Source organism: Harpegnathos saltator, unplaced genomic scaffold, assembly GCF_003227715.2.
Source record: "Harpegnathos saltator strain DR-91 unplaced genomic scaffold, Hsal_v8.6 scaffold219, whole genome shotgun sequence".
In the NCBI taxonomy this organism is placed as follows: Eukaryota; Metazoa; Arthropoda; class Insecta; order Hymenoptera; family Formicidae; genus Harpegnathos; species Harpegnathos saltator.
This window is the reverse complement of record NW_020230005.1, coordinates 2003766-2025260: the sequence shown is the minus strand read 5'-3', so window position 1 is coordinate 2025260 and position 21495 is coordinate 2003766. Positions and strand designations below refer to the sequence as shown.

The following is a 21495-nucleotide window of genomic DNA, read 5'->3' as shown; positions in this document are numbered from 1 at the left end:
CGCGATTAAATCCGGAGCGCCCCATGCCGCCTGACATAAAACTTGCTCGATTAAGAGCTCCTCGCTATTTCAGTTCTTCCTCGTCCTCTGCGTCATTTGACACCAAGGTTGAAATCATTCTTTCATACATCCAATTACACTCTCCTCTTGTCGTCGTGAGACAATGAACATCGGTATGATCGTGTAGCGTGCGCGTGGACGAGTGCGGTGTAAGCGCAATGTCTAGCGTCGTCACGGATTCGCTTGTGCGATCGTTATCGCGATTGCGTTATTGCCGGGGTGGTCTCACAGCGACGCGGGGTGAAAGAGGCGGCGGGGGGTTGGATCTCAAATTGTTTCATGCGCAGTTGAATTTCGAAACGCCGCTCATATTCTCCGGCGAAAAGTGCCGGCGACATTGTCGGGCGAATTGGGAGCGGGCTGCCGGACCGACCTCGACGAATTCTTCCTCATAATTAAGATTCCAGTAGCGCCCGGCGGACAAAATTAGGAATACTGGAACGCGCGACGTGGCCCTGGAAGCTCTGCAGCCGTTTCGGCGAGAGAGCTCAAGGCGACGAGGAAATATTCTTTCGACCGATAGAGCGAATAGAATTCCGCGCCGCGCGTACGCCAGCCTCCCATCGCTTCCCCTTTCACTCTCTCCCGCCCTGCGCTTTTTCTCTGCCGTCTCCCAACTGCCGTTATATCCGGCTATCTGGGATTTTTTCGACCGCGAGTGGGAAATTTTCAAAAGACTGCGTCCCGCGGTATCCACCGTCTACTGTGCGCGGTGATTGATGTAGGCCACGCTGGAACTTTGATGTATGACACTTTCCGCGTACTATGGAATTAATTGCCCGTAGAAAAAATCGCTGGCGTGAAGGTGACAGTACCTGGTCTTCCGTCCTTTATTGTCTCCTCGTTTTCGTGATGGATGAAGTAAGTGCAAGAGTGCAGCGGGTAATTAGGAAATAGATAGCGCGGATAATCGGCACAAGTAACGCCCCATATGAGGCGAATATCTCCCGAGACGCGTTTTGTCATTGATTTTGAAGAAGCTCGCACGTTTCCGCGTTGTTTTATTTTTCCTTCAAATTGTACTTTCCAGAGAGAGAGAGAGAGAGAGAGAGAGAGAGAGAGAGAGAGAGAGAGAGAGAGAGAGAGAGAGAGAGAAAGCGGGAGCGGGCGCGGGGGTAAGCGAAAACGGTTTTGTCATGTCTGGTTAACGAGTCAAGCAATCGGGAAAGAATTCTGGCGGTGTTGCATAAAGCAGAGGTCCATTCTATTGAACATTAAAGGCAGAATATCACGACAATTGAAATATTATCCTGCTTTCCCTGCCGCCGTCCGGTTTGTCCACGAAACTCACAAGAGACACGGCCTCGCGGTGATGAGTTAATTAAATGCATAATGCGTAAAGCCCTCCCCTCCACCTATACCCATCATTTAATATGTTATGTTTAAAAAGTGTAGCAAACAACGTTTGCCGTGATACACGCGGATGGATTCGTAAAGTGAAGAATTGGTTGCGAAAGAGAAGAGAGAGAGAGAGAGAGAGAGAGAGAGAGAGAGAGAGAGAGAGAGAGAGAGAGAGAGAGAGAGAGAGAGAGAGAGAGAGAGAGGGAACGAATGCAAAGCGAGGATGAATAAGGGAAAGAGAGGAGGGTTCAAAGAAGGGTTGTCAAAAGGAACGAATGTAAAAGGGAATAAAAGAGAAGGCAGGCGGAATTACGCGCGTTTCAGGCTGCAGCCGGTCGGTACTTCCACTCTGTGCATCAATTTGAATGCACACCTGCCGCGGTTTCGCCCGTAATTAAAACGATTAATCGATCAAAGGACGTATCTGGGCGGAAGCGGAAAGAGTGAGGAGAAATTCGTACTATGTGTACACCTTCCTAATGTGATTGACGATGGGGAATAAATTGACGAATCGGCGGACGCCAATGTGAAATATGCTCAATAATTAAATGTTTCTTCCGCTCCTCCTTCCATCTCGCTTTCCGCACCGTCTCCACTCCCCCCCCCCCGTAACTTCCGTCTAGACGTTCCTTTGACGTAAGATAAAAACGAGGAAAATGAAACGCGAAAGGGAAAGGCGAAGCACGAAAACGAAAAAGTGAAATTGCGAGCAAGAGCAGAAATCACGGGATGAGAGAGGGAGAGAGAGAGACAGACAGAGAGATAGATAGATAGATAGAGAGAGAGAGAGAGAGAGAGAGAGAGAGAGAGAGAGAGAGAGAGAGAGCACACGCGAATTAGACAGTAGATAAATCCGGAACAATGAACCGTCCGATCGGTCGATTAATCTTTATCGGAAATAAATCGTAAGCATACACACCGCGACGCGACAAAGCGGCGTTTTAGCACGCCCAGCCAAGGGGTGATTCTTCAGTGGCATCACGTACCGAGTAATAAATGTGGGGCGGATAATTTTGATCGACGACGCTCGCTACCCCTCATGGCGCGGTGATACGCGCGCGCACTCGCTCGCTCGCGCGACTTCAAAGGCCTTTTGGAACCGCAATATACCGTTTCCGATTGCTTTTGCGCCGAACGGTCGGCGAATGTCGTAGTTTACGAGCGCGGAATGTTGAGTGGTCAATATACTAAGTTAGATGTGGAACACGCCGCTAGTCGCCGCCTATGCCGTTGCCCACACTTCACATCGTTCACATCGCGTATCCGCAGCCGCCCCCGCGCGCTCCCCCGTTTCGTCGATATAGATATGAGAGCCGTTCTCTGTGTGTTTCTCTTCGCGGTATAACGCGCCGCTCGCTCTCTTTCCTTTCGCTCGTTCCTCTTTACGGTCGTTTCTCCGGCCGGGCCGTTCTCTCTCACCCTCCCCCCCCTCCTTCTCTCTCTCTCTCTCTCTCTCTCTCTCTCTCTTTCTGCGTAGAGCGAAACAATCGGCACGTCGAGCGAGCGCGCGGTGAATTTACGTTCCTCACCGCAAATAAAAAATGGAAGAGAGAAATGATAGAGGCTGGGAAAAGAGGGGAAAAAATGACGAATTAATGCACGGTTATTGATGCGATAAATCTCAGAATTTAATTCAGGTTCCGTCGAGTCCTGTGTGCGTCGCGCGACACGCCGTCGTCCCTCCCTTTCTTTCTCGTTCTTTTTGGCCGGTGATGTAGCCGCGACAATGCCAGGGACTCGCGCAACCCTGGCAGGCAAAGCCTCGATAGGATAAAGAGTAAGTCTGGATTTATTGCCATCGAGCCAGTCGAACGCGATGGACGTGAGGGTAGAAGAGTTTCTGCGTGGGTGGATGGGTGGTGGTTGGTCGCGCAGGAAGGAGAGAAGTGATGATTCAAATTGCGCGCTAGACGTGTGTCGGTGAGTGGTGAGAGACGAGGGTGTCGCGTTCTAACAATTTCGAAGCCGCGATTTCGTGTCGACTTTTGGATCGCTGTACTTTTCGGCCGGTGTCGCGACGTTCTCGCTATCGATATTGCGACCGAGAAAATTGCGTAAAATAAAAAATTAATCGCTACGCACTTTTGAAATTTGCCGGAAAAGCGCGCGGCGCCGGCGCCGGAGACGAGGCCGGGCGACTTGGCGCACATGAAATTTCCGTGGCTGCAGGAAAATTTGCATCCAAGGATACACAGCGTAAGTTGAGATTTATTGCCGTCGACTAGGTCGGGCGTGATAGACGCGCGGATGGAAGGATGGGCTGTGTCGATGTTTCAAATTGCGCGCTGGAGACGTAATCCGCAGAAAGATTGGGGGCGCTTGTGTTCGTTCTATCAATTTTGAAATCTTGACTCCGCATTGTTTATATATAAGCGCGGTATCTGTTACGATTATACGGGCGACGGGAGGGCGCTTTACTTTACCTTTCTCTCACACACACAAACACACACACACACACACACACACACAGATGGTTGGATTCCCAAGGCAATCCAATCAATTATATTAATAGAGTTACATTTCCGAGGCTTTTACCCGCCTCGGAAGCGATATCTCTTTCGCTTTGAGATCTGTACGCGTGCGTTTGTGTGTTGGGATATTTTATATAATGTACCAATTAAACGTTTATCGACTCGAAATCGCAATTACATAAAATATTGACGACTCGGGGAAGCTATTGCAGTTATGACGGATAATATGGAGAGGAGGAGGGTCTCAACATTTTATCGCGTTGATTATGGTCCCGTTCAGTCGAGTTGAGTCGCGCGAAGCCAATTTCCTTAATGCGATTTAATTCTTTTTAAACAAGTCAAGATGGTTGAAACGTTTAGCAAGTTTCTGGATTCTGGTCTCTTTAATTCTGAGGCGAGTACAGCGGGGCTTGTAAAATTCCCGCTGGTAATTCTCCTCTCTTATCTCGCAAAGTAAAGTCCTCGGGCATTGACAAAAGCCCGCTCGCCGCTCGACGATCCAATTTTGATAATTAACATGCGATTCCGCTCGTGCGGTATTTACTTAACAATTGCCAGTTTGCGATGTCCGCGCCGCCGTACGTATTTCGTTTTGTAAACAGCGTGCTCTTTTGCCAGAATGCTCGATGCATTTCAACAAGTTTAAAACCGGTCTCCTTGCCTTCCGCATTTTGTTTCGTATCTCTCCCCACCCTCTCTCCTTCCTCTCTCTCCTTCCCGTCTGCTACCTTTCCGCTCTAACGCGCCACTTCCCCTCCGCAACCGCGCACCCCTTTCCCCGTCCATGCTCCGTTTTATTATTTTGGAAACGCTCGCAAAAACACGCTTGATCATAATATCACAGTCGAATCTTCGGCCGCGAGAAAGTTCTTCTCGCGTTTGCTTAGCGCGAGAAATCAGCGCATTGATGAAACTTTGCATTTCGCGAGCTTCGCTTCGCTCCGCGCGTCGGAAAAATCCTCGGGCCGCAATTTTCCGCAGATGTAACGACGAAATTACAAATTTAAATTTCGAGCGGGTGTGTGCCAAGCGCACTTTTGTCATAGACTTTCCGTCTATAAAATATTTGCCAGCAGCGCGAAACGACCGCGCACGTTCCTAATTCTCCATTCCGTCCGCGATCCTTGCATCGAGCGCACGCAATTACGGGGAAATCATTACGCGGGAGCTTACGCGAGCTCGCTGAATCTTTCAGAGTTTGTAACGTCGCTCATAACGCAATGAATTGTAGACTCGTATAGTGAACGATATTTTTCTCACCCCTGGAGGGGTGAATTGCGTCGTCAATATTGCATTATACGTCATGAGCATTCCGCAAACTCGTATCTCGCCGTCTTTTGCGTCGCCTTTTGCGTTACTGATGAGGCTCTCTTTCTCTTCTCCCCCTTCCCCCTCCTCCCTCTCTCACTCTCTCTCTCTCTCTCTCTCTCTCTCTCTCTCTCGAGCCGCCCTTCGCTCTACGAATATGCGTGTCACAAAGACCAAGCAATCTTAACTTCCATCAGCCTGGGTCGTGTACCAATGATCGTTCGAGCGTGCCATGTGCACGGTCCTTATTCTGTATATTTTCGATAAGACGGCGGCGGCAGGAGCGCGTAGACCGCGAGGATTCTGAATTGACGAAATCGTGTCACGACCTCATCAGTTTCATATCTTTAAGCCGCGAAACTTTCGCGTATTAACCTCCATTCCTTGATGCCGCTTTTTCATCTTTCATACTGCGCCCGCCCGGGCTCCCTTTGACTACGTGCTGCTGCGCAGGCAGTCTTTCCATTAGCCGCCGGAAAAATTCAAACTCATTAATTAGCCGCTAGGAGTGGCGCGTCAGCATGAAAATCTTTGTACCGTGGGATCCTGGGTCCTTATCGCCCGGGGCAACGAAGATCGAAGAACACCATTTTCGAGCGAGCTGCGCGCCGGCCGGGCTGGACCAGCGGCACGGGGGGAGGGTGGAGCAAGCGTGTTCGCGGGAACGGACTCATCAATCTACTTATAAATAATCGCCGCGGAGTGCTATCGTTCATCAGCGCTTGATCGTCATTCTCGGAGCGCCGCTCATCGATTCCCGCATCAAGCGCGAATAACAACTTGTCTGTTTACGAGAGAAAGAAATCTCAGGCGAGGGGTACCGCACGTGCAGCGACGAGGAGGGAGGGAGGGAGGGTGGGTGGGCTTGTGGGTCGGTCAGGCGGGTAGAACATTTGTAAAGCGCGTGACACGCCGGCGACAACCGACTGATTATGTCGTCGAATCAAATCCGCGGAGGAATCGGGTCAGAGAGACGCGCGGCGATTTATTAATTGTTAAACGTGCCAATTACACGTGATCGCGCGCGGCCGGGGTATGTGTGCGCGCTTATGTGCGAAATTACGTAAACACAGCGATTTCCAATATGCCCACAGCCACCCACACACACACACACACACACACACACACGCACACATGCGCGGTGAGACATACTTTATAAAGGCGCAGATAAAGCGTCACACGTGCGGGGCACAAATTTCGTTCTTTACTTTCGCGAGCGGTTTCAGAGCGAGCTCTGTTTCGGGGCGCCGCTACAGGGGAAAGCCTTTATCGGAAATATTTCGAGTTGAAGCGGCAAGTGGTATAGTGCAGTTTTCTATGCTAGCGGGAGTTGTTATCTTCTCGCCGTATAATGAATCCCGCGGGATGTAAGTTATGAATTTATAACCCTCTCACGGCCCCCGAGGTTGAAATATTTTCGATAAGGAGTTACTCCCCCTCGCTCTCTCTCTCTCTCTCTCTCTCTCTCTCTCTCTCTCTCTCTCTCTCTCTCGCTTTCTATCCCTCTTCGGTTATGAATAGCGGAAAAGCCGAGTCGCGCGAGCACAGGCACTGACATCTTATTATCGATCGTTATCAGATGTCCCGGTGTCGACCCGGAGGATCTCTCGTTAGATCGCCGCGTCGCGCGGGTTCAAGCGTTTTACTTACATCCGATTTCATATTTAACGTCGGTTATCGCGCAGCGCTCACCCGCGTTTCATCGACGATTCGTTTGCGCTCGACCGGCGCACGGTCTGCGAAATTGCGCATTCTGCACATATATATATATATATATATATATGTATGTACATATATACATATATATTTTGCACATAGCTGAACGCGCGGCCGAACCGGCTACGGTTTACACTATCAACAGGGTGAAGAGTGTTTATAAAGCATTAAAGACCAGCATTTTAGCGTAATGCCAGTCAATCAAGTGGCGCGATTGTTTGCGCAAACTTTGTTGACTCGGAGTAATGTAGCGAGAAGGAGCCGGAGCGAGAGCGAGAGCGAGAGGGAGTGAGGGAGGAGAGCAGGGGGAGAGGGGGGGAAGAGAGAACTTTATTCTCTCGAGAAATAAACTCACGCCTCATACTTCCCCGTATATTTTCTCTTAATATACTTTCTCTCAGTGGCGGAGACACGTTCGCGTCTCGTGCCGAATTGATTTTGTAAAACGGAACGTGAGGGTGGATTCTGCGCCCCACCCCTATTCGGCTGCGGCGGGTACACGCTACATTTACGGCGGTACATACGTACGGAGTCGTAATTGGCGGACAATTTTCGCCGATCGTTCGCCAATTACGACACCGTGCCTCTCCGCAGGCGGTTGCCAGCCGCAGAGGCATTCGCGTTTGAGACGCGCCGGAAACGTACGGCGTACGCGCGAGGCGAAGCTGACGATTCCACGTCGCGTGCTCGCGCGCTGATGAGAACGACTGCGCAACAAGGGAGTTTGCTTAATTCTCGCAAAGTGCGCTCGATAGCGAGGCGGCTAATTGCCGATGCGCGACAGCCCGGCACGTCGATGACGCGCCGTGGAAAGCGGGCAAAGTCTCGGACAAAAGTCTCGCTGGCAGCGGCGACGACGACGCCCCGGTCGCGGGCGCGGAGCGACGTCCACCCTCGAAGCGATTTCGAGATCGCGACCTGGCGAACGACCTGGAGGAAGCGCGCGCTCGCGCGGCTCGTTGCGCGAAACGTTGAGCGTCAAACTCCGCGCTCGGCCGTTCCTACTTTCCTCGCTGTAAACCGCTTATTAATGTCCCCGATACGTAACACGCGGCATCAGCACCGGCCATTACCGGGGAGAGAGCCCCTTTTCACCCCTGCTTCCCGATTTACCTTCCGCCCCTATCGCCGCCGCTCATCCCCCTTTCGCGATATTCACCCCTATAACCAAAGGGTTAACCGGCCCTGCCGTAAGCGAGATTATTACCTAGATAACCGGAAAATTAACTGCAAAATGCGCCGTTTTACCCTGCCGGCGCGCGAGGTTATGGTAATTTTAATAACATATTTATTGCTCCCCGACTGTCCTCAACGCCCGGCACAAAAGGCAACACGCAGGAGCGTTTGTAGGCGAGGGCAGATAACGCGCCGCTGATTACGCCCGGCGCGCGCGCGCGCGCGCGCGCTATTTTGCAAAGTTCGCCGGAGCCGAATTCGTTCGGGCGAGTCGCCAGGTATCGCTAATTTATGTCTTTTCCCCGCAACGATGCGTGATATGTGTATAATGTCTGTAATATCCAATCCGAATTATTGGCCGCGCGTAATCCATTCAGCCCGCCGAGTTCTCTTGGCAATGCTACCGCGCGCGCGCGCGCATGAGAGAGCGCTGTCAGTTATTATAATACGATGGCTGCGCGTCGATATCTTGTCGGGCCAGCGCGGGGGAATTAACGCGACGAAACATTTCATTAGGATGCGTTAGGCCCGCGAGACTTAACGCGCGATAACACTCGGGCAGATTTGCGCGACCCTGGAGTGATATACCATATTTACATGTGTATCGTAATCCGCGCGCGCGCGCGTCGGGATGAATTATTCAGCTCGCCCCGGGTGATCTCCATTAACAATCTACTTACTTTGGACGTTCCTCTACGCCGCGCGTATGAAGGTTGGCCTGGCGACAAAAGAGGCGTGATGACGCGAGAGCGAGAGAAAGAATTTACAGAGACGACGACCGTCCTGCGGACGGAAGTGGCGGTGTAAAAACATATGATAATAAAACGTGCCGTGGGATGCGGGAGCGAGCGATGACGGCGTGTGTATCCCTTGTTCACGGGTTGAGTAAAACTTACGGCTGAATGGTAAACGGCCGAGCATTTTCTCCGATCGATCGATGAGCCATCGCGCGGCGTCCGCCGCCGCCGATCTGCCCGATAATGAGTTTATCCCTCCGCGGCGAGAGATTGTAAGAATACGCCGTTTATAATTATTTATATTCCCCGGTAGATTTCTCCGCCGAGCGGGGATTATGTCACGCAATTATTTTTAATTTCGCGCGCGCGCGCGACGCGCCCTGAGAATTATCATGCGGGAGAAATTACGCGCGCACGCGCGCGCGCGCGCTTAATAATCACGGCGCGAGTCGCAAGCTGCCACGTCGCCGCCGTCGCGTGAAAAGATGCGCGCTTGTGCGCAGTTGCGGCTTTCTATTTATACCCCGGCCGCCCCGTGCTTACGTAACACTCGATGCGCGCGGCGTGTCGATAAATAAATGTCCCGTAATATCGGCGATATTTAGCCGCGCGTCGTAACGAGTCCGCGGCGAATCGCGACGGCGTGCGTTCTGCCCAAGACGGGCGCGCGGGGAATTTTCTTCGCGCAGCACTCGTGGCGGCGCGCGGTACGTCAAGCGCGATTCGCGACGACGACGTGTAACCGTAAGCGCGCATAGCGAGGTCCATCGATATTCCTCTGCGTTACACGTCCGTTTTTGATTTATGCATATTTTGTTTATTCCGCGGCGGCATATAATTCAATATCAGGCGGTTACACCGAGAGCCGGCGAGCGAGCGAGTGAAAGAGAGAAAGCGAGAGAGAGAGAGAGAGAGAGAGAGAGAGAGAGAGAGAGAGAGAGAGAGAGAGAGAGAGAGAAACAGAGCTCTCGCGTTCGACTCGCATTTTACCCCGGTGGCTTCGTTTTACGGACACCAGCTCGCGTCACTATGAGCAGGTGACGTACGCGTTGTAACGTACATGCAATATCCTCCGCGCTGCCGAATGACTGGCACTCAAACGCGGCTATTAGCCCGGCCGGTATTTCCGTTTTGAGATATACAAGCGGAATCTCTATTTTTTCCCCGCTACGCTTCCCTATCATTTGTTTTTCCGCGCCGTCCGTGGACGAGCAAAGTGCCGCCGCCGCCGCCGCCGCCGCCGCGTTTTCCATTCTCTGCGATAAAACGCGGTCGTTTGCGAATTACGGAGACATTTTGCGGAACGTCGCGAACGGGCGAGACACGCGCGACCGAATTTTCATTAATTAAGACGCGTGCTTCTCCCCGGTTATTTGAGCGTTTCGCCGAGTGTGTCGGCGTGTCAAACGGATAAGAATTAAAGAGCCCCGGCCGTGTCGCGCGAAAATTCACCGCTGATCTCTTCGCTCCCGGCGAGGTGGCGCGGCTCTAATTAATTAGTGTCTCGCGGCGCGACTGTGCGCGTCAGGGGAAGTGAAATATTTCGTCGTCGCACTTGTCGCGCGCTCTCGCGCACGCAGCTTTCTTCTTTCAGCCGCGCGTAAGTCGTCGCGAAATTGCGAACCGTCGCGCGACGAAACCCGCCAGTCGCCGAGCGCTCTTAGACACTCGCTCTAGGATTTTCGCTGCGAATTCATCGCCGTGAATAGAGACGAACTACTCAACGTCGATGATAAACGAACGGCAACGCGCGTGACACGGGCCGAGCGTGATTTCGTTATTTAGTTTGGCAAACGTAATTAAACGTCGAATACGGTAGCGTCGCATTATGAAACGCCTGCGGCATTATTATGAAATCATTCGATTTGACGGAGGAGATGAAGCGTGGCGGCTTTTGTGACAGGCGGTGGCGTCGGCGTCGGCGTCGGCGTCGGCGGCGGCGGCGACGACGACGACGACGACGACGACAACGACGACGACGATAACGATGAATCTTACGATAAGTTATTCACACGGTTGCACCAGCGTGAAATAATAATTGCGGGGTCTCGTGAGCCGCGTCGCGTTCTAATTAAATCATGAAAGGGCAGCGCGCTAGTCGAGGGGGTTAAAGCGGTGGATACACGTTACTTTCGCCGCGTAATTAAAGTAAATTACTACGATGAGTTAACAACGAATTGGCCGCCAGTTTGAGAAAGTTTTGCATCTCTAGTCGGATACGAGGAGCGGAGGTCATACACACGCACGCACGCACCATACAGAGCGAATGGGACTAGCGAGCTCGTTCCTTCCTACGAAACAAAGTTCGAGGGGAGCCGAAATAACGAAGGGTTAAGAGATGGCGGATACAAGGGGCCGCGCGATATATGTCCCCGCGATATGGCTTCGTTAAGAGGATTAAAGCGGCTTTGAAGTTGCGTCAACTGAGATCGCGCTAGATCGAGCGGGAAGACACCCGACCGAGTCGACAATATTCCCCCCTTCGCTTCTCCGTCCCTCGCGTTTTCTTCTCTCTGCCGACGCTGCGGAATGAGCGGGATTTTTCGCGGGATACATTTTGCATTCGAAGCGTGGACAGAGTGCGATACCACCTATTCCGAAGTGTGTGAAAATATGGGGGAGGGCGGGGCGGGGGAGTATCGCGCGCGATTTGCTGCGTCGCGCAAAGTAGGGCGCGAGTTATCAATTATTCCCGGCAAATTGGAAAGATTTCCGCGCGCGCAAGAAAGCGTCGGCAATGCTTACGACCGCTGCGCGGGGGCCGGTTATGAATGATTATGGAAACGTTATGAAAAATGTACGAGGCTGCCTGCGATAACAATCGTGTAAAAGTGATTGCAGCCGTTGGTGAAGGGCGCGCTCGGGGAGGAGGGAAATTGGATCACCTATCGTCTACGAAAGGTCGTGGTATTATTTCTGCGTTAAAAGAAAATTCTCACGGATATTAAAAGAAGCGGATCCCTGGGTATCGAATATACGATATCGCGCTCGCTCGCTCGTGTCTTTACAGGGTTCTTCTTCTTATTAAACTTGATAGTAGCTCTTCCTCTCTCTCTCTCTCTCTCTCGCACGCGCAGCTATTGTATTTATTTTAGACATAGGTGTAAGAGTAAGAAACTTCGCGCCGAACTTGGTCTTTACGTCTTTCTCAAATTGCGAGCGAAGAAGATTATCGACATTTCCGTCTCGGGCGTTGATTAAAACACGGCGGTTACTTAACGTAAGGGGATATTGCAATTGACTTGAATTATAGCCTTAAACGCGTAATGCAACGTCGCTTGCGCTTGCGCAAAACTGTGTCAACGATCGATTAAGCGTGCGTGATGAACTTGGGTATACTTAATTAATATGCAAATTCGTCGTGCCCTCTCGTACTTTTTTCTTTCTCTTTTTTCTTTTTTTTTCTTTTTTTTTTTTTAAACGCGGATGTACACGTTCTGGGCCGAGCGCCAACGTGTCGCGCTTCAGGTCGATGGGCGCTCAAAATAATAACGCTTCCGAGTGAGCAAGCGATGCGCACGTCGCGCGCAACTTAGCGCGATGTATCTCGCGTTTATTGCGCGTACGGCGAGGCGGACGCGGGAGATATTCCGAATTCTCCGGCGAAGCTCGCACGGCGATCCGTCTCGAAACGGATATAACGGCGAAACAGAGGCTACAGGTCATGTTCTTACGGGCGGATTTCGCGTGGAGTGCGGGTGTGCTTGCGGCTCTGAATGCATTTATCCGAATCTTGATGTAGAAATTTATTCCATCCACCCGCGCGGATCTCGCCTTAAAGCTTATTCACACGGACGACGTTGCTCCATACGGCCGCGATCGTTCTGGATTTCTGGTCTTACGAGTGACCGGCGATTTGGCGAAACGGAAACGACGCGACAGACCGCGAGGTAAAAAATCGCAAACCGAAAGGGATGTACCTTGCAGAGCGGCGGAGACGCGTCGCTTCGTCCTTGCCTCTGCCCGTATTAATCGAGCTTGCGCGTGCCAGGTTCACGTAAGAATATCCCGCAAACACGGAGAGACGCGAGTGAGTTATACCGGCGAGACCCTTAATAAAATTTCAAGCGACACACATCGAATACAGCCGTCACCGCGCAGAGGAAACCCTTCGTTCCTCCGTCCTCCGCCGAGCACACTTATGTGCGCTTTCTATTCGTGCGGAAGATCATTCAATATTTAGTGGTCGTTGGACGGGATAATAAATGTCGGTTCGATTGCAATACGCGCGCGTCACGCGCGTAGAGACCCGATTTCGTTCGGTGGCCCAATCAGTCGAGCCGCGCCTGATTTAATGCGTTATTTTATTAGAAATCTATAAAGCTATCCAGATTACGCGGGGAAAGGTTTATGGCCCGCCGCCAGCCCACCGGGTTTCGCCCTCCACCGCCCCTTTCCACTTCGACCTGAACCGTTTTCGACATCCAACATACCAGCACCACCACCACCAACACCACCACCACCACCACCACCACCACCACCACCACCACCACCACCACCACCCACCACCACCACCACCACCACCACCACCACCACCATCACCATCACCACCACCATCTCCTCTTTCATCGCCACCCTATCACCGCTACCACCACTGATACCAACACCAACACCAACACCAACACCAAAGCAACACCACCACCAACCGACAGCGACTTCCGACCATCCCACATATACATACACACATACACATATACTGACCAAGTCCTAGCCGGTTTGGGCGTTAGCCACCCTTCTTTTCGGTTCCGCCAGTTAACGTGTCTGCTCTTCCAATGTGGCGGAAGAAAAAGGACTCCCCGGTCGACTCGGCGAATTAATTTATGCGCGATTCCTTTTTATTTGGGTCGACCCGCGCGGCCCGGCAATTTCCACTCGAAATAGGCGACACCGATGCTGCGAGGATTTCCATCGCGAAAGAGGTGCGGCCGAATCCTAGTCGTTCTTCCGCGGGAGAATAATGACGATGAATTCGCGGGACAAAAGGGGTTTTTGCAAGTGGCAAAAATTGCGCGAGTTAGGGGAAACTAATTCGCGCGCTCTCTTTCTCTCATCCTCCTCCTCTGTCGTTCTCCCATAATTAGGCAAATTAGATTTGCTGTTGCTAACGAAGCATCTATAAGCATGCCGCAAGTACGAATTACGTGTAGGCCGCCTTTTTGCTCGGCACTTTTATAACATCTCATACAATATGTGCCCCCTCGTCTCTACTAATAAATTATAGGTGTAATATTATACCGGGATAGTGTATAAAATTCTCGTTAGACGGATCGTTTATAAAAGAGAGAAGAATAATGGAGGAACACGAGGGAATTTCAAAAGATCATCGCAAGAAGAGAAATTTTCCACTTCCGGCTTTTACGGTCAACGTAGAGTATATTTCAGGAAACGATTGCAGCGCGGGTGCCAGAATTCTCGCTCCGGAAAATTGAATTCTCCGCTTTCGCTCCCACCCATGAATTTCGTCATCGTAAAACAATGGACATAATTTTAAATCCCGCATTACTCACAGTTGGAAAACTTTTCTTCCGCATTGTTTTTCATCTGTAGTTTTCCGCACGGACGCATCAATAAATTTATGCACGAATAGCCAAAGCTTGATTTACTGTTCGTCGATAAAGCCCGAGATTGAAATTCGTATGAACCGTACGTGTGAGCTCTGCGAGGAGAGGAAAAAAAAAAGAATATAAATAATAGACGCGACGAAACGTGTAAGGAGGAGGACGTAACGACGTCGTGGAGAGAAAAATGCGCTTTCGCGCACGGGACGGAAAATTTCAGCGCGGCTAAACGCGCAGGCAAATTATTATCGCGATATTATAATATTCTCGTTTCGGCAATTAGCGATTTAACGAACGGCGCGGCTTGTTTCCAGTGAATCTACGTGGAGCCCGACGCGCTGCATTTAAAAGTGCCTTCTATAATTCCGCGGTGTGGTGTGACTGGTGGGGCGTATTGATTTTTAAGAGGGAAACGAGGAAAGTGCGGTGAAGTCGCGACGGCGACGGCCAGCACGTAAAGTCGCGAGGGCATTTGTTAATATCGCAATATTGATTATTTTTAATGAGGATGCCGTGGCGAAACGCCCGAGCAATTGAATAGTCAACACGAGCTCGGCTTTTAAATCCGTAATAAGTTTTACTCGAGGGAACGGGGCGAGAGGCAGCGAGAGAAGGCGTTTTTCTTTATAAAAATTATATTTTTTAGATATTTCACTGGCGTAACCTTGCCGGGTAATGCGACGCTTTCCGCGACATCGTTGTACGTAAAGTTTCCGTTTCAAGTCGCACTCGAAGGTGTGATACTGTAGCGCGAAAGGGGAGCGCGGTGAAACGATAGAATTTCGTTAAAGTTTCCGCTTAAATTTATTTTGCATTTTTCCTCTTACTCGATTACTTACTCTTCTCGTGTTTTGCATATATCTATGTTTTTGCGTGTTTCGCTCGGAGTTCGCACATTTTATTTGTAAATTTGTAAAAACAAATATCAAGTCGCGTATGATGTATTGTTAAGACAACATTTCCGCGTCTCCCTTCCCGCGAACTTGCTTCCAAATTTCTCCTTGCCGATTGCAACGTCATAGATGCCGGATTTACGAAAGCTTTGGACTTTTGCGCGTACGTGTTATCATTTTATCGCGATATAAATATGTATAATAATGTGGTCCGACATATCTATGAAAAATTCAATTCCTTTCAGGTTGAGCACATATATAACGCATTTATATATATATATATATATATATATATATATGTACATCCATAATTTATATTTTACGTGCGAGCATATAAAGTGAAGATTTTCCTACAGCTTTTTTGCGTTTCAAAGGAAAGATAAAAAAGGCTTTCACGTATCTCGTTGAGCGGAGGGAGGAGGGGAGGGGAGAGGGCCGAAAACGTATAAATTACAGACAGTCGTTTTCGCCGAATGTGATATCGGTAATGTTAGACTTTTGGTGTGAACCACCTGTGCCGCGCGTGCCGGAAAATAAGCGCCAAGAGAAGCTATGTCGGAGCGGAAAACTCGCTCGTACGCGCTCATGCTCGGCATCGTTTGTATGGAAACATATTAAAAAATACAGGGTCGAGTGCAAATCCTATTGAAGCGAACACGAGTTTGCGCGCTGTCCTCTTCTGTCAGAGCGTGTTCAAGCGTTCTCTCTCTCTCTCTCTCTCTCTCTCTCTTTCTCTGTCTCTGTTTCTTTTTGTCTTTCTCTTGTATAAAATTTACGACAGAGTGGAGCGGCCGCGTCGCGGGGTGATCTTCGGTTACGACAATACACACACGTATCGCCGAATATTCGGACGACCGAGTTCGTAGCCTCGAAACACAGTCTATTCATCTTGGCATCGCGATTGTTTTGTAGTTTTAATATCCAAGATGGTGAATGCTTTAGAGGCCGCGGCGAAGAATGAGGGAGACCGGGAGCTCGGTTGCATTTTAATCCTTCCTATATCAGCGCGCGGTCTACGAGAAGATGCGCATCCATCCTCGGCGTAGCCGAGGGGCGAATCCCGGATCTCCGTGGGGAAGTGATCAAAGCATATTGAATATGAATTTCATTCGGTTGACTTGCCCGCACCGAGCCCGTCTTCCTCGTTTTGCTGCGTGAAAAAGGATAAAGGGGTTCGCTCGGGACGACGACAGGGAGAGTGAGTGGAGGAGTAGGAAGAGCGGGCGGGGAGTAGGGAGGAGGAGGCAGAGACTGTCCGGCGAATTAAGTGCCGCAACAATTCCCGTAAATTGAGAGAAGTGGATTTGACAGTGGAGGCGATTAAGGGACGCGATTCAAAAACTCGCGGCTATCGGCATCTCCAGCTGCGGCGGGAGACGCAGTCGGTCGCTCGACTTGGATTATTAATTGAGACGGGGATATATATATATATATATACGCGGACGCGGAGAGATTGATTAAATTTAAAATTATGATCACCGCGGTAATCCGCTGTCCAGGATAATTCTCGCATTTGTTACGGGAGGAATTTCGCAACTTTAGTCACGCGGGTCCTTTAGTCGCGCCGCGACTGACGCACCAGGTGTCTCTTATTGTTGCAGCCAATGCGAGAAACGAATCGCTTACGTTCAGCCCGCGGCTGGCCGCCGAGATCTGTATTAATTATCCTTTAAGCTATTGACATCGTTTCGCAGGTATGTTTGATTACATTTAATTGGGTTAATGCATTCTACATGCATTGTACGCCACTCAATCACCATTTGGCTACAAAGGCGGATCGGCGCTGCGGCGCAACAATTAGTTCTTGAATTACTAAACGTGCTCACTCGATTAGCGCGGTAGATTAGCGATTGCAGAGAGCCAGTAGCAATTGCAACGGAGCCCCCGTACGCACACGTGTGTACACACAGTTGACTATTTTAGAACACTTTCATAAACGAATTTGCATTCGTATACCGCGCGCAGAAATCACAATTCCCCTCCCCTCGACCTCCCTACTCCTCCCGCCCCGAGATATGGGTCGAGTGAATATTTATCTCGTTTACCCGAAAACAGGCGTTTACGTACATTTAAAAAAGAGGAAGGGGGAAAAAAACAAACCCGGGCAAAAAAAAACAGAATGCACGTGAGTCCCGCTTCGATAGATTTTCAATCGGAACATATTACAGGTTTCCATTAGAGGGAAAAAACAAAACAAAAAAAAAACTCGACGCGGTCTCGCATCGGGGCGAGGAAAGGCGGACGTGCTGGGGTATCGGGAGCGTTAAAATAATAAAATGGCAAAAGGAATAGACGTTCTCGCCGGCGGTATCCGCAAAAGTCGCTCGAACTTTCCATGTACTCGAGTAAGACAGGAGAGTGAGAGGGAGAGGGAGGGAGAGGGGGAGAGAAAGAGAAAGAGAAAGAGAGAGAGAGAGAGGCCGCCTCTCTGACCACCCTCTCGTCTTCGCGAACTACAGCCGCCGTTGTGAAAGAAACTCTATAGAAGGGGGCCAGGGGGAGGGGGTGGTGTGGTGGAGAGTACGTTAGCCAGGCCGCGCGTGTGTGTGACTTTTAAACCACTCGCCGTACAAGTTGACTTTTATTTGAACGAAGTATCAACAGGTATCGACCCGGGTCTCTCTCTCTCTCCCTTCCTCTCCCCCTCATCCCTACTTTCTCTCTCTCTCTCTCTCTCTCTCTCTCTCTCTCTCTCTCTCTCCTTTTCTCTCTCTCCCCCTATGGTATACATCTAGCGGCTTCGAACCTTCTTCTCTTCTCGTGTACTCTGTACCTTCATCTTCCTCAGGCAGTCCGGTGGGCGCCGCAGCTATTTCCTCGTGGTGAAAATCGTAAGTCGCCGGAGAAAGAAGGAGAGAGAGACAGAGAGTGAGAGAGAGAGAGAGAGAGAGAGAGAGAGAGAGAGAGAGAGAGAGAGAGAGAGAGAGAGAGGACGAGCGAGAGGAGTCTCTCCGCCTCTGTGCGCGGCAGCGGGACTCTTTAGAAATTAACAGCACGTTGTCGGGCTGATCCTCGCGGATAGCGCGGACGAATAGCCCGGCATCTAACACATTTCTCTTCCGTTCGCGTTCGGGGATTTTCGTTTCAACCGCCTCCTCGTTTTATCGGCAAAGTCGAGCGCCGTTCGTCTTTTGCTCTCTGCCTCGTTCCGCGCCCTCGTTCTCCCACGAGAGCAAGGAAATTGGTTACTCTTATTCGCCGACGATATTCCCTCCAACCCCTTCTTCTTCCATCTCTTCCTCCCCCTCCCCCTCCCCCATCTTGCCCTCACGGTTTTTTTCCTGCGGCTGAACAAGGCGGTATTCGGTACGACCGCTCTGGGCGCGCGCGCGCGTACCATCGCCTTGTTTTCTTTCGTTATATTCGTAAAGCTCTCGAGAATGGCACACGCGCGCTATCAATATGGGGCCGGCGGGGGGAGGAAGGGGTTGCTTTTAATTTAATATAATCTTTTGAGATCGATTCGCGGCATGTTTGTTCTCCCCAACTCGCCGAAGGTTCAAAACAGGTAACTTTGATTGAATCACGGAGCACTGCGAACGAGATTGGTTGATCTAGCGAATTGAAGAGGGGAATGGAGTGATTTTATCAGATCGCGGAGAAACAGCTCCCGTCGTTTAGATGAGAGGATCTTACTCGAAAGATGTATTTCAAAGAAAAAGAGAGAGAGAGAGAGAGAGAGAGAGAGAGAGAGAGAGAAAGAGAGATCAGTTATCTCTCGTGAAATTCGCTTCGATGCTTATTATCGCGATGCTTATTTTCGGCTTGAGCACTGTTTCAAGAACTAATCTGCTTTTTGCAAGGAGCAGAAAGCTAGGTCAGCCTAAAATCGATATTTTTTGCCGCGAGCTTAATGCATTATGGAATAGTCGATACGGATGTTAAAAAACCGTGATCATCAATATCCATTATTTATCGACCAATAAGTGATTCGATGTGTATGTGTGCGTGCTGCTGTTATTTATTTTAATATTTCGGTGCATGTGTATATTATCCGGAAATAACTTTAGTATGAAAAAATGGTATTTCACCGATAAATTCCTAAAAAAAGAGAGAGAGAGAGAGAGAGAGAGAGAGAGAGAGAAAAGATACACGGTCGCTGTTCAATCGCGTTTAATCAAACCGCGAGGATTCGCGCGCGTCGTGGCAGTAAAAGTGACACGTTCCCCGAAGAAAGCCCTCCTCAATCGTTGACACATTACGACCGAAATAACTCTTCAATATGCGGGATTATCTTTAATTCAGGCGCGCGAAACAATCCTCGGGAAAATTTCCGGAGATTTCAGGTCCACGTCACGAAGAGGCGACTTGCCCCCGCGACTTCTCGATGAACGACGTTCCTTCCGCGATCACCTTGTTAGCGTGCGCGTGCTGTAAATTTCATTTAAAAAATCTCCAAAATAGTTATGAAGTCGTTCCTCGGAAGGAGGCGTCTGTAGCAATTTCTAGCGGCATTCCAGCAAAATCTAAAGTCGATCCGGAGATTTCGAGGCTCGACGGAAAGGCGTTTAAATCCGTGGTCGATATTCCGATCGGATGAGCGGATGGCTCGAACGTAAGCAGTGATGGGGGTACGATTGGAGGTGAAAACCAGGGGTAATCCCGGGGATTATTCTCTCTGATCCCAGACCAAATATGTGTTCAACGGATGTCCGCTAACCGCCACTACCGCCGCTACCACTGCCTCCGCCGTCACCGCCGCCGTCGCCGCCGCCTGATAACTTTGCCTTCGATCCTCTGCCATTCTCATTATCGTTTCACGATCTTACGTGATATAGGGTGCAGAAATGTCTTTCTGCTCTACGTGCGTGACATCGCACGAAAGCAGACGCCGTTAATGCGAGAATTGTTCGCTAAAGTAATTATGCGCGGCGAGGCGAGTATCGACAGGGGGTGGACTTCGGATGTGACTCACGGAAGTTCGGCACGTCGTTCTGTGATAGCTATACACAGAGGAGGACGCTGTTTGTGCGCCAAGACACGTCGTAAAATCTATTGTTAGCCCCGTTTGATTTTACGCATTCGCGATAACATACGAAGGATGCTCCCGTGTATTGGTACGCGCTCCTAGCGCAGCGACAACAATTGCAAGTGCTGAGCGTGTATTTTTGACATTTTCCGTCGAGTTATTCCGCCGACAAGGGGTATTGTTTTCTTCTTCTTCTTCTTCTTCTTTTTCTTTTTTTTTTTTGTAATACGTCGTCGCCTCGAAATTTCAACTTTACGCGAGAGGTTTCCGTCACGGTGGAATTGGAACAATCATCCTCGCTCGCTCGCTCGCTCGCTCGTTCGTTCGCCGTAGCACCGGTCGTAGCGCACCACGGATATTGTTAATGCCACGTTTTCCGATTGACCGATCGCGTATATATATATATATATATATATATATATATATATATCTCGAGCCTTGCGCGCAACGGGGAGATGTGTGAAATTTTGCCCGCCGCTCATGGGGGCTCGCGTGGCTGTCGCGACGCTGGTCGGACAAGCGAACTAGCCGAGTTGCCGGTGTTGACCAAGGAGAAGTTGCACCATTATTTAGCGTTTGAATGCCCGATAAGAGAAATCGTGGCTGTTTCGGACAGACATTGTTTGGCCACGGACAGCCCGCGTACATGCACGCAGCGGTGCCCGGCTCCTCTTGCACGGATTTACGCGCGCCGGTGTGTACTGTTCACTCTGTTTCTCGTACTTTGTCTCCCTCATTGCCCCCGTCTCCCCCCCCTCTCTCTCTCTCTCTCTCTCTTTCCCTCTGTCTGTCTCTCATTCTCTCGTTCTCTCCTCTTCCTCTCGGCATTCGCCGTGAACCTCCCTTCTATTGTACTCGGTCCTTTTCTGGGTTCACGCGGTCTCTCTTTTTCCTTCTGGCTCTTCTTGCGATTTCTTTCTGCTTCTGTTTCGTTTCCATCGTCCGGCTCATTCTTCCGTTCGTTTTCCCTCGCCGCGCTCGCGCTCTTTCTGCCTGGCCATTTGTAATATTCTGGTCGGGGCGAGTTTCTTGGCACGTGCAACTTGTGTATCCGGCAGAGATTCATTACTGCTTTGATTTGCAACAAAGAGAACGCGCGAAATTTCCCGGTCGATACTCGCCGCGGACGGTGTATTATCGCGTCGTGTGCGCATATGTCGCGGGGACAAGTACATCGATGTCGCGCGATAATCGTCGGGGGCGAGTCTGTGAAAATCCAAGAGCGCGGCGCGTCCGCAAAGTCAAGTCGTTTCGGAGTTTGTTAAT

General features: G+C 50.4%; 1 protein-coding gene across 8 annotated transcripts in view; it reads right to left on the bottom strand.

Annotated features, from left to right (window-relative positions):
• LOC105192538 (nucleolysin TIAR) overlaps positions 1-21495 on the bottom strand; it is a 472885-nt gene that overhangs the window by 54495 nt on the left and 396895 nt on the right. The gene's annotated exons all lie outside the window — the stretch shown is intronic.